The following is an 11,524-nucleotide window of genomic DNA, read 5'->3' as shown; positions in this document are numbered from 1 at the left end:
TTGCCTTATTCTAATGTAGATTGAAGGTCTGACTCTTCAAAGGTACAAATCTTATACTAAGAAAATAAATAAATAGGAAAAAGCAACAGGAAAACAAAATTAAGGAGTAAAGTGGAGCCATGCATAAAGACAGCCCCAAGGCAAGCCTTGGAGTCCTTCTGACAGGTGAGCCCTGGATTTGGTAGATGTTAGCACAGAGAATCCTGTACACCATTCACATGACTTCAAAATGCAGCTGATCTTTCAGAGAAATGCCACTATAATGATCCTGGTACTGAGACTGCCTTCATAGAGAGGCCACAAATGTAACGTTCATAGCCTTAACAGCAATCTGATAAACACAGTGGTGTGTTCCACTCTGGTTTCTTAATGTTCTTACACCTAGGTGAAAATATCATGTACAGAACCATCTCCATAATCCTCAAGTGCAGGCAATTCCATACTCTCCCAATACATAGCTCTCTGCTGTTACCCCAGAGCAAATTTTAGGGACTGGAGCCAACTCAAAACCCTCTGTCAGCCAGCTAGACTGTGGAGACTGGGAAATACGTGCTTTCATCCAAAGGGGGCGCAGCTGCTCAGCTCCAGCCAATGTCCTATGTGAATGAGTTCAGTGTGGCTGATCTTTTAGATTTTCCAAGAGAAATTGAGAAGTTTTAAATGTGAAATCTCCCAACTTCTAAATATTGGGGAAAATTACCACAATGTGGGCCAAACACATTTCCAGTTTGTAACCTGTTTAGAGCATCTGAATGGGACAAAAGGAATGGCTAGTTCAGCCTGAGATGGGTAGGAAGCTGAGGCAGGATTAGTCCTACCTGCTCTTAGGACTGAGTTCTCAAATCCAGTTCAATCAGACATACCTGTCTGAGGGACACAGTAAATTATGACCCTTTCTGACCATCCCTTCTATCTGCCATCTGGCCTTTCTGGCTACACTTTCCAAATAGAACTGGCTGGCTGCTAGCATTCCCTCACTACCCTCTACTCCCCAAACCCATAAGCTGAAGGAATGTCAGAGCTGGAAGGGAACTAGGAAGTCATCCACTCTAGCATTTTTGGTCCAGGAAATCCACCTCACCTTTGGAGTGTGTTAAAAATGTTGATTCCTTGGCTTCCCCCAGAGCTCGTAAATCAGAATGTCAGGGGGTGGAAACATGGAATACCTATTATTAAGCTTTCCAGGGCATTTTGATGTTTTACTGAAGACTGAGCTAGTCCAACCCTGACTTCCTGATTAAACAGAGTCACCAAGCCCTGGCTGGTTTGGCTCAGCAGTTAGAGCGCAGGGCTGCAGACCAATGAGTCATGGGTTCGATTCCAGGCAAAGGCACATACTGCAGTTGTGGTTCAGTCCCGTCCCTGGTCAGAATCATGCAGGAGGCAACCAGTGGATGTTTCTCTTTCTTTCTCTCCCCCCACCCCCCCATCTGAAGATAAACAGAAAAATATCCTTGGGTGAGTATTAAAAAAAAAAACAGTCAGAGAGGGGAGTGTCTTGTCCAAGGTCACATAGTCAATTTGAGGGAAAGTGAGGAAGACTCAGGCTCCCAAAGGCAGTGATCTGTGAGAGCCCCTACCCTCTGGCTTGTGTGCCATGATTCCAGCAAAAGTACTCTTTCCGAGATCCCCAATGCCCTGTTGGCCTAGTTCTCTTTTTCCTTATCTTCTGTGGTGTGCTCTCAGCTTTTAATCTAATGATACTTTAGCTTTGGATAGTCAAGTGGGACATATTAGTAAGACATTCAAGGAGCCAAACAAGGTGGTACCCAAATAAGGGTGAAAGTCAGGACCAAGCTAGGGGTTTGCACAGAATCTGGAGAGATGACAAAGAAAGGAGCAGAGAAGACTAAGCGTGGGAAGCACCCTGTGGTCCAGAAGTAGGTAGAAGCACTTAGAGAATCAAATTAAAGTTGTATCTCCAAACAAAGCAACCAAACCAGAGAAAAAAGGAATAGCCTGCACCCAAGAGAACGAGCTTGCATCTGATAAAAAACCTTCACCTTCTTCCAAGCCAGATTCACTGTATTGATTTAACCCCAGGACCAGCACATCTTCCACTGAAATGTTTTCATAGGCATTACAGGTAATTCTGAAGGAATCTCACCAATTTCAGGGGATTGTACCAAGCACTGATCTCACTACTTGATTCAGCACATGTATTCAGTTCATCTGCAAGAGGCAAGGTGCCATGCAAGACACTAGAGGTGGACAGAAGAGTGCAGCCTTTAGCAGAACCAAGGGAAGGTGGACATCAATGCAGATCAATGACAGCACAGTGATATAAATGCCCCATTAGAAGTCACCCACAGTTGAGAGAGGAGAGGCTTTCCAAAGGCTGCAACGACTGAACTAGGTTTAAGAAAGCAAGTAATATTCAAGTTTTAATAGTGTTTGTTCCTTGACTTACACTGAAAGTGAATCATTAAGCTGAACTTAAGGAAAAACATGGCCTGAGTAATACTGGTCACTTTCTGATGGCAGGATGAGGGTGTAGAGGAAGGGCAGTAGTGTGGCTCAAATTGTGACACTGATGATGACAGTCATGTAGCTACAAAGATACAGAAAGCAAACTGTTTTGAATGCTGAAATATCAGAGGAGATAATAAACTTAAGATTTTAATGAAGGAAAAGAAAAAGACTTAGAATAAAGGCAGCTTTGCTGTTTGACGCACAGATTTTGCACAATGGCACCTATGCCACCTTGCATAGGTTTGAAGGTGTGCATTTTCACCTGATTTTTATAAGGTGCAGGTAAGTGTGTGTGTGTGTGTGTGTGTGTGTGTGTGTGTGTGTGTGTTGGGGGGGCAATACTACAGGATTAAGAGAGAACTTCCAGAGTACCGTATATTATTTTCAAGATAAGTTTAATAGTTTTTCATATTCGCTCATAGGCTACATTAATAATGCTCTGCTCATGCAGTGAACTTTCTGGAAATGACTTTATTGGAGATCAAAAAGGAAGCATCTGAAAATTTATATTTTCTTTTGTTTTACTTCTTTGGCAGTTTTAGGGGAGCATGTTACTGTGGAAAGAGCCCTGAAATGGAACCACCAGACCCCAGTTGATTCTGCTTCTGACTTTGAGCAAGTCACTAACCTCCCCAAGCCTCTGCTTCCTCCACTCTAAAATAGGAATGCTAATGCCTTCCTCAGCTATGTTCCCAGGATGTCATGAAAATAAAAATCCAATTTATTTAGGAGCTCCTATATATTGTGTTTTTAGTATACCAACTAATATGCTAAATACCTCATAAGAATCATGTCATTTTATCCACACGGTAACATTATATGGGAGTTTCTATAATTGTTCCATTACACAGATGAGGAAGCTATGATTTAGAAAGCTCGAGTCACTTGCCCATTGTCAATAGCAAAGAGAGGGGCAGAGCCAGTACTGGAACTCAAGTGTGTCTGCCTCTAGAGACCGAGCTATTAGGCCTTACCATATACATTTCTAACATTAAGCCAGAAATGTATGTGAAAGCACATTGCAGATGGGAAATACTACCCGATATTTTTATTTTTCAGCAATAATTATAGTGTGGAGGGGGATGAAGAGAAGATAAAGGAGTGACATTACCTACTTCCAAGAACCTCCATTCATCTTTCTCATCTATTAGAACCACACTCCTCACCCTCATTTGCAACTAAATGACAGTGCAGATGTGTTCAGATGCAAATAACAGAAAGGCTGACACTGTCAGGTCATTAATTGTTTTGTTTAAAAATAAGTCCGGAATCAGATAACCCCAATTCAGATGAACAGTTTCACAATGTTTAGGTTCTGGGCTGTCATCTCTATTATTCTCTGGGTCCCCTACTCATGCTCACATAAAGGCTGCTGCAAGTTCCAAACATCACAAGCTAATGACACTTTTTTCAAAACCAAGAAGCAGACAGCTAGCCAGGGTAATGAACCAGCACGCCTTAACGCCTTTCTCCTTTTACCCAACAAAAGGAAGTTTACTGGAAACAGAGATATTCAGCCAGAAACTCCACTGTACACTTCCCTTACACTTCATTGACTAGAACTGGATTGCACCATGTATTCGGATGGGCCGGGCTAGGCTCCAGTAACAAACCCTGAAATCCCCTTGGCTGAACACAACACAGGTTTATATCCTGCTCACCTCCTGGGCTGGTGGACCTCCTTCATCTTGCAGCTACACAACCTGAAACACGAGGCCCCCAAGGTCTGTCTCTGCGATGGGGAAACAGAGGCAAGATGGTGGCAGGAGCTCTTAACTGCGGCCGACCGGAAGTGACGCACTCTTCTCACATTCCTATTGGTCAGAACTTGGTCCTGGCCCCACTTCCGGCAAGGTGGCTGGGAAGGACAGCCTGCCCAGCAAAGGAAGCGGTGTGAGGGTTCCTTACTTCGCACTGTGTGCCGCAGTGGCCCCGCTGGGTATTGGAGAGGAAGGGGATTGGGAAAGGCTGATGGGTGCGAGTCTACCACTCCATCTCATGTCCACCTGCTCTCTCACCAGGCCAGGAAGCCTGCTTAAAGATGCCGCAGGAAATGTTCTTTGGGCTTCCGTGATTCTTATGCCTCCCTCTTCCACAGCTTTTTTCTCTCAGCTTTATGATAATCTTTTGCTCGCCTGTCACTCTCCCCCCACATCCATCCCACCACCAACAAACAGACTGTATGCTTCTGAAGGTCAAAGATTGTCTTCCCTTCCCCCCTCTCACACCTGGGGTGTGGCATGTAGAAGGTGCTCAATACGTGTTGTTAGAGCAATTAAATGAGGGCCTTTTGAAAACAATGATTTCAGCCATTTAAATGTCTTAAAAAAACACCTGGCTCTTGCCCTGACCAGGTGGCTCAGTTGGTTGGAGCCTCCTCCTGTGCACCAAAAGGTTGCAGGTTCAGTTTCCCGACAGGGCACATATGTAGGTTGTGGGTTTGATCCCTGGTCAGGGCTTGTATGGAGGCAACCCATAGATATTTCTTTCTCATCCCCCTCTCTCCTCCCCTTCCCTCCCCTCCCCTCCCCTCCTCTCTCCCTAAAAATTGATGGAAACATATCCCCAGGTGAGGATTAAAAAAGCAACAACCTGGTTCTTATCTTTAGAATTTCCAGTAGAATCATTGAGGAACACAAAGTATGATTCAACCTTTGAACAAACATGGGTGCAAAAGAGACTACACAGCTGACTTCAAGAATGTGGCCATAAATGGAGTAAACATTTGATCAGTGACATCAACATATGTGAAACATTCATTCAGGAAACTGGCTTCTGGAAACCCACTTAGAAGACCTTCAGTCTGACTTTAGGACTTGAACCAAAACTACATCTCCGAGACTAGAAGCATTGAGAGTCCCTTTCATGCCCACAGAAGGTGCCACAGTGATGGTGACTGAGGCATGGAATCGTTTTATATACACTCTTTAGTAAATGTAATTAAGGAAGCCAAATATGTGAGGCACTTTATCAGCAGGGATTATCACCATTATAGTTAAAATGCATTGAGAACCTTATGACAGTTACTGTGTTAAGGACTTTACGTGCATTATCTAATTTGATCCTCTCAACAGTGTCATGAGGCAGGTACTATTATGTCCACTTTACTGATTGCATAGGAAGGCTCTGAGAGTTTATTATTTACCCATGATCATATAGTTGATCATATAGAGAACCAGGTTGTCTGTTTCAAAGACAACTTTTAACTATCAAGAATTAAACTTGCTCCCAGATTCAGGGTACTGGAGGAACATTTGGCAGGTGTTTTTGCTCACCCATTACTGTGTAACGACAGCCCAAATCCAGTGGCTTGAAACAAAAAATGTATCACTACCTCTCATAGTTTTGTGATTGACAGGGCCAACTGGGTGGTTTTCCCTTGGAGTCTCTTGTACAGTTTCACTCAGAGTCTTACGGCCTAGCTTCAAAAATCACACTGTCACTTCCACTGCATTACCCTACTCAAAAATAGGGAAAATGACCTGCCTAGATTCAAGGGGAGAAGACTACACACAAGGACATGAATACCAGGAAGCATCTTCCATTGGGGCTGTGTAGGAGACTGGCTAAATGAGCAAATGAGAAGCATCCCTGGCATGGGCTTCCCTCCTAGAAAGGACCTTCACATCTGCTTCTCATTTGGTCTTTTGGAGCCTGGCAGGCAGGCAGAGCAGAGTCGGGACTAAATCCCTAATTTACTGACATGGACACTGGTGCTTAGTGACATTAAGTGACTTAACAAAACTCACACAGCTTCTAAATGTGGGAAGGAGGTGTGAAAGTTGGCCTTCTTGCTCCTTGGCCTGCAAGCTTTATAGACTTTCCCAAGCTGCCACGGCTTAGGCTTCTTTGGCACGTTGAAGCAGGAAGGAGAAGACCGAGGCGCCACCAGCACCAAGTAATCAAGGGGAAGCAATCATGGATCTAAATTTAGAAAGAAAAAGGATATCACCGTCTACATAAGATTGTTGACAGATTTACAGAAGTCAATGCACATGGAGTACTTGCCACATAGTGAGGATCAGTAAATGGTACCTATTATGTTTAACAAGTTAGGAAAAACTAAATTCAGAAAATCTCATTTCTTAACTCCCTCAAAAAAGAAAGGAAAAACAAAAAACAAAAAAACTGCTCCATGCATAAAAACAGAGGACAGATCCTTGTAACACAAGTTATGAGAGAAGAGAATGCACTGTGTCTGCAGGAGTTGCTATTTCTTAATTTTTGGCCAGGCAGGGGCAGCTAGCAGCAGGCCCTGACCTCATCTCCTTGGCACGGAAGTCACTGACCCTACCTTTCTCACACACGCTCATTCATTCCCTTGGGGTTCTCTCTTCAATGCCTGCTGATGCTGGGCCATGGAAAAACATCTTGTTGGCAGTTGTTAGAAAGAGCAGGAATCGCAAGAGAGGTGGAGAAAGGGGAGGTGACGTTGTTGGCAGGACGAAAGTGGGTGATTTTGCAATGCAGTTTGAAGAGGGAAAAGTAAACTAGGAGAAAGTTAGCCAGGCCTTATAACCTCTTTACTACGTTGGTTATAGGAAGAAAGGACACGGTGCCTGCACTCAGAAAATGCTTAGTGAAGACTGCTTGTTTTTCCAGGAGGTTGGGATCTGATGAAGCCAGGCCAGAGGGCTCTGAGATTAAGAAAAACCTTAGCACAGGAGGAGCAAAATTCACACACAGACCCATTCTGCTAGGTAAAACAGAAAAGGGCATTATGTAACACACAGGTCTCAGAGGGGAGGGTCAGAGAATTGGTCTTGGAGACTTCCTAGTCCCGAACAATGTCACCTCCCCCGGGCATGGACACTGTGTTCAACTCACACCATTGGTGTTGGCCAGTGGATGCCAGAAACTCACAATTGTGCCCTAATCCCTGACCCCCAAATAGATTCTATGCAGCCCCAGCTTCCTCATGTCCTTTCCTGGAGGCCAAGTCTGCCTTGAGTGTCTGATTGGCTCAGCCTATGGTATAGACATTGTTGCAAAGGGTCTGGGAAAGCCAGTTTCAAGCTTTTGACCTTGAGGAGACAAGACTCATGGTGTTGGAAATTTTCCAGTCACAGAATGGGGTTCAGAAGGACAGCTATCAAGTATGTATACATCCCCAGCAGCACATCTATATTGTGTACGTGCATATGAATAGGCATATGATCCTTGTCTTAAGGTCCCATTTCCAGAGAGCTTTCATCCTTAAAGATCCAAAGAACCATCGCGTAAGCCCCCACCAGCAGTGGGAGCCCAGTCTCTTCATTTGGATGTCACGCGGCCTCTCTGAGTTCATAGAGCAGTTGCAAGTACCATCTGGTCACCCCTGCTCCATGTGGCTCTGCTCCTTCAGGTTGTCATTGCCCTGCCCCCAGACATGGACCCAGGTCTCTTTCTTCCCCTCCTTCTGAAAGGAAGAGCTGACACACTCCTCAGAGACACGCCAGGCCCACTGGGAAGGCACTGTCCCCTGTTACAGCAGAGCAGCTGGCTCTGCTTTGTCACATCCTCTCCCCTTAAGACTCAACTCTGGTGTTTCCCTCTGCAGAAACAAAGGCCTATCAAAATGGCTCTAAAGATGAATTCAGTCATCAAACGTAGGCTGCAGGGGCAGAAGTAATTGTTTTAAAGCATTGGATTTTAGTTTTTTCTCAGATGAAACCTTATTTGGGGAAGAGAGTTGAGAAACTGCTCTAATGGGTTTCTTTAGAAAAGCCCAGCGAGCAGATTAAAGACAATGCCCCGAAGCAGTCTGCCCCTTACTCCCAGGGACAGTCAGTGCCTGTCAGCAGCCCCACAGGCCTGGATAAGGGGACGTGAACCTATGGGTGGAGAATGATTCTCTCCTTCCTCAACTTTCCCATATTTACCCTTCCCCTTCTAGTGATTTCCATGAACTGCCTGTATTTGTATTTGTCCCCACCCCAATTCGTTTCTGTGTGTCACTCAGTGCTTGTCTGTTGAATTACCAACCAGAATTCTGCTTGGGTACCCCAGAAAAGCCAACTACTCTCCCCACCCATCTCCCATGACATTTTGCCCAAGACCTCTTTGGAGTATTGACTCTATGAACCCATTTATCTATGTCTATTTTGTGAGTTTCACTTTAGGACAGAAACAATATCTCATTGGCTATGGAGTCCTCAACAACTGGCCAGTGCTAGTGAATATTTTTTAATGAAAAGAAGGAAAAACAAATGGATGGACGAATGGAAGAATGAATAGATGGTTGAACCATGCCTGAGCTTTGAGAGACAGTAGTCACTGTAGCCAAATGCCACGAGGGGGCAGTGTAGAGCAGCTTGTCAAGGCCTTCCCAGACTCTTCTACCAAACACTGGCTGGCAGGTTTTCTAGATCTTATTTTGTTCAATATTTTCATTTGTGAGAGAAGGACTTGAAGCCCAGTAGGACAATGGTGAGGTCCAAGAGGTCAATGGCTGTGCCCAGGGGCACACAGCTCCGGAGTTGGGCTCTTCCATTACCGTATGCTGATCAACCCAGCTCCCTAGGCTCCGAGGGCCCTGATGCTGCCAAGCCTCTTTCGTTATCACCTGGAACCCTTCTTGGGAGGCTGCCCATTGGCTGCTGGCTGGTGAAAACGTGCAGCACAAAGGAAAGGGACCAGTGAGTGCATCTTTCAGGGCCTACTGTGTCTACCCAACCCCTCATCATAGCCCCAGCTTTGGTGACTTGGGCCCTCACTGGACTCCCCCTTTCTCTCACATGTCTCTTCTCCCTTTTAGGGACCTACATCACCTTGGCTTATATTTCCCAGAAAAGAAAGAACCCCATTCTCAGAACATGTCCTACACCAACTATACTTCTCTCAAATTTTACTTCTCTTGTGTGCCATTACCTCTCGCCCTGCTATTTAATTTCCTCTACCTGTTTGTGTGTGTGTGGTTGGGGGGTAGGTGTTGGGGAGAATACTAGCATGGTGATGGCTCTCTCCTCTCCCTCTGGCTGTCCACACATTTTCACAGCAGACTCCCAAAGGACCATGCCTTAGATAGCAGAGAGAGAGAGAGAGAGAGATCTGGGGACACACAAAACTTCAAAATTTCCTTTTTGTTCATTTATCTGTTTAATTACTTGATTATTTTAAAATATTTTAAGCATCTACTATGTGCCAGGACTGAAACAATAACACAATCTTGCATTTATTTAGTCCTTGCTATGTGCTAGGCACTGTGCTAGGCCTGACATTCATTATCTTACGTGAGCCTGTGAGAGAGGTATTATTAGTTCCACTTTATATATGAGGAAACAGAGGTCTGGAGAAATGATGTCACTTGTCCAAGGGAGCACAACCAGTGAGCTACAGAACTGGAATCAAACCTTGGAGGCTGCCACCTAAATGATGAGAAATCTCTTGCAAATGTTCACTGCTGGGCTTGTGGCTGCACATGGCTGGGACTCTGCACCTTGTCAGGCAGCGCAGAGTGGTCAAGTGCACAGTCCCAAGGGAGAAGGGATGAGCAGGAGCAGCAGAGACCTCCAGGTCTGGGTTTCTGACCACTTAGCATTGTAGCTTTGTGGCTCCTGGAGTGGAATTCCAAAACCTTTCATCAAGTTCCACTCTGCAGGTGCACATCTATACTCCATGTGGAACCCAGCATGACCTCAAACAAAGTGCAGCTCAGAGAAGAGCCCCTCCAAGTCCACTGTGTTGGGGGTTTGTTAGATTAGGGCCTAATAAGCCATGTGAGCTGGACTCTCTCCCTTTGCATGCTGAACCCTTGACTGTTCTACCTATTCTGGGGAGCTGTCCTCAGGATGGGATGAGAACATGAACATGGCAGTGTTTTCAAATTCAGAGGTCTTGATTTTATAAATCCACATGTCGTTATTACTGCCAGGAGCTGGGCTGGAGAGCCTTGGTTGAGTTCTCCTGGAGGCCTAGAGCAGAAGTTCCTGGCCTTCAGGACTGCACAGGTCAGGATACTTTATCCTGACATGGTACATGCCCCTGCGGGAACCAAACCCGGGACTTTCCAGTCCGCGGGCCGATGCTCCAACTGCTGAGTCAAACCGTCCAGGGCACTTTTTTCTATTATAAATCTCAATAAGTCACTTAGAATTGTCAACTTTTTTTATATGAAATTTTTTTAAAAAATGACTGCCACAAACACTGTCCTAAAAGAAAAATGAGTTTAACAAAAAACAGGCAGGACATAATTTTGCAGTTAAAAGTGGGTGTACTTAAAACAACTAAAAAAAAAAAAAGTGGATGTATTTAGCCTTGTGATAAACTAAATGGTCTATAATTTTCTTAATTTCACTTTAGACCAGTGGAGAATAAAGCAAGGTCTGACTCCTGGGAACCATTGTTGGAGACCCTGTGTGGTTTAGAGGTGTGTGGTTCAGAGGTGCCCTGGGCAGCAGGAGATGGGCTTAACTAGATCATGGGGCAGTCATGTGCACTGGGGGAACTGAAGAACAGAACAGAAAAGTCTTGTCCCAGAAAAAAAGATTTAATGCATGTTACAAAATAACGTGTGAACCATGACCCCCTAATTTGTAACTACCCGTATGCTTACACACAGCCTCAGATACATTAAAAACAAAACACAACGGAGGAAGGCTATATAGCAAAATCTCACAAGGTTATTTCTGATGGAAGAATGATTATGTTTATATTCTCTGAGTTATTTCTTGCATTTTCCAAATCTTCCTGTTTTGTAATCAGAAATATAGAACCAATGAAGTAGAAAAAAAAAGTGACGCAAGAAGAATCATGCAACACACTGTGTAAGACCTTCGGGACATGCAGAATTTCAGTGAAGCCACATCTTGGACTGACGAAGGTTCTCTGGGCTGGTGCCGGCGTCACTCAGCTCCTGTCTTTGTGTATCTAGGGCTGGCCCCGGTGCCTGGTGAGTGATGCGTGCTCTATTGCTGTGTGTTGAGTGGCCTGCTTTCTGTACTACCCTGGCCAGTGACTCCTGGCCAGGAAGAGGCCACAGAAAAAACCTCTCACTTCAGTAGAAATGGACGGTCCTTATACTGATTTCCTTTCTGAATTTAAAAATTTGTATTTGAAGGCTTTGATTGCATCT

Source organism: Molossus molossus, unplaced genomic scaffold, assembly GCF_014108415.1.
Source record: "Molossus molossus isolate mMolMol1 unplaced genomic scaffold, mMolMol1.p scaffold_m16_p_17, whole genome shotgun sequence".
Lineage (NCBI taxonomy): Eukaryota > Metazoa > Chordata > Mammalia > Chiroptera > Molossidae > Molossus > Molossus molossus.
This window is presented reverse-complemented; position numbering follows the sequence as displayed.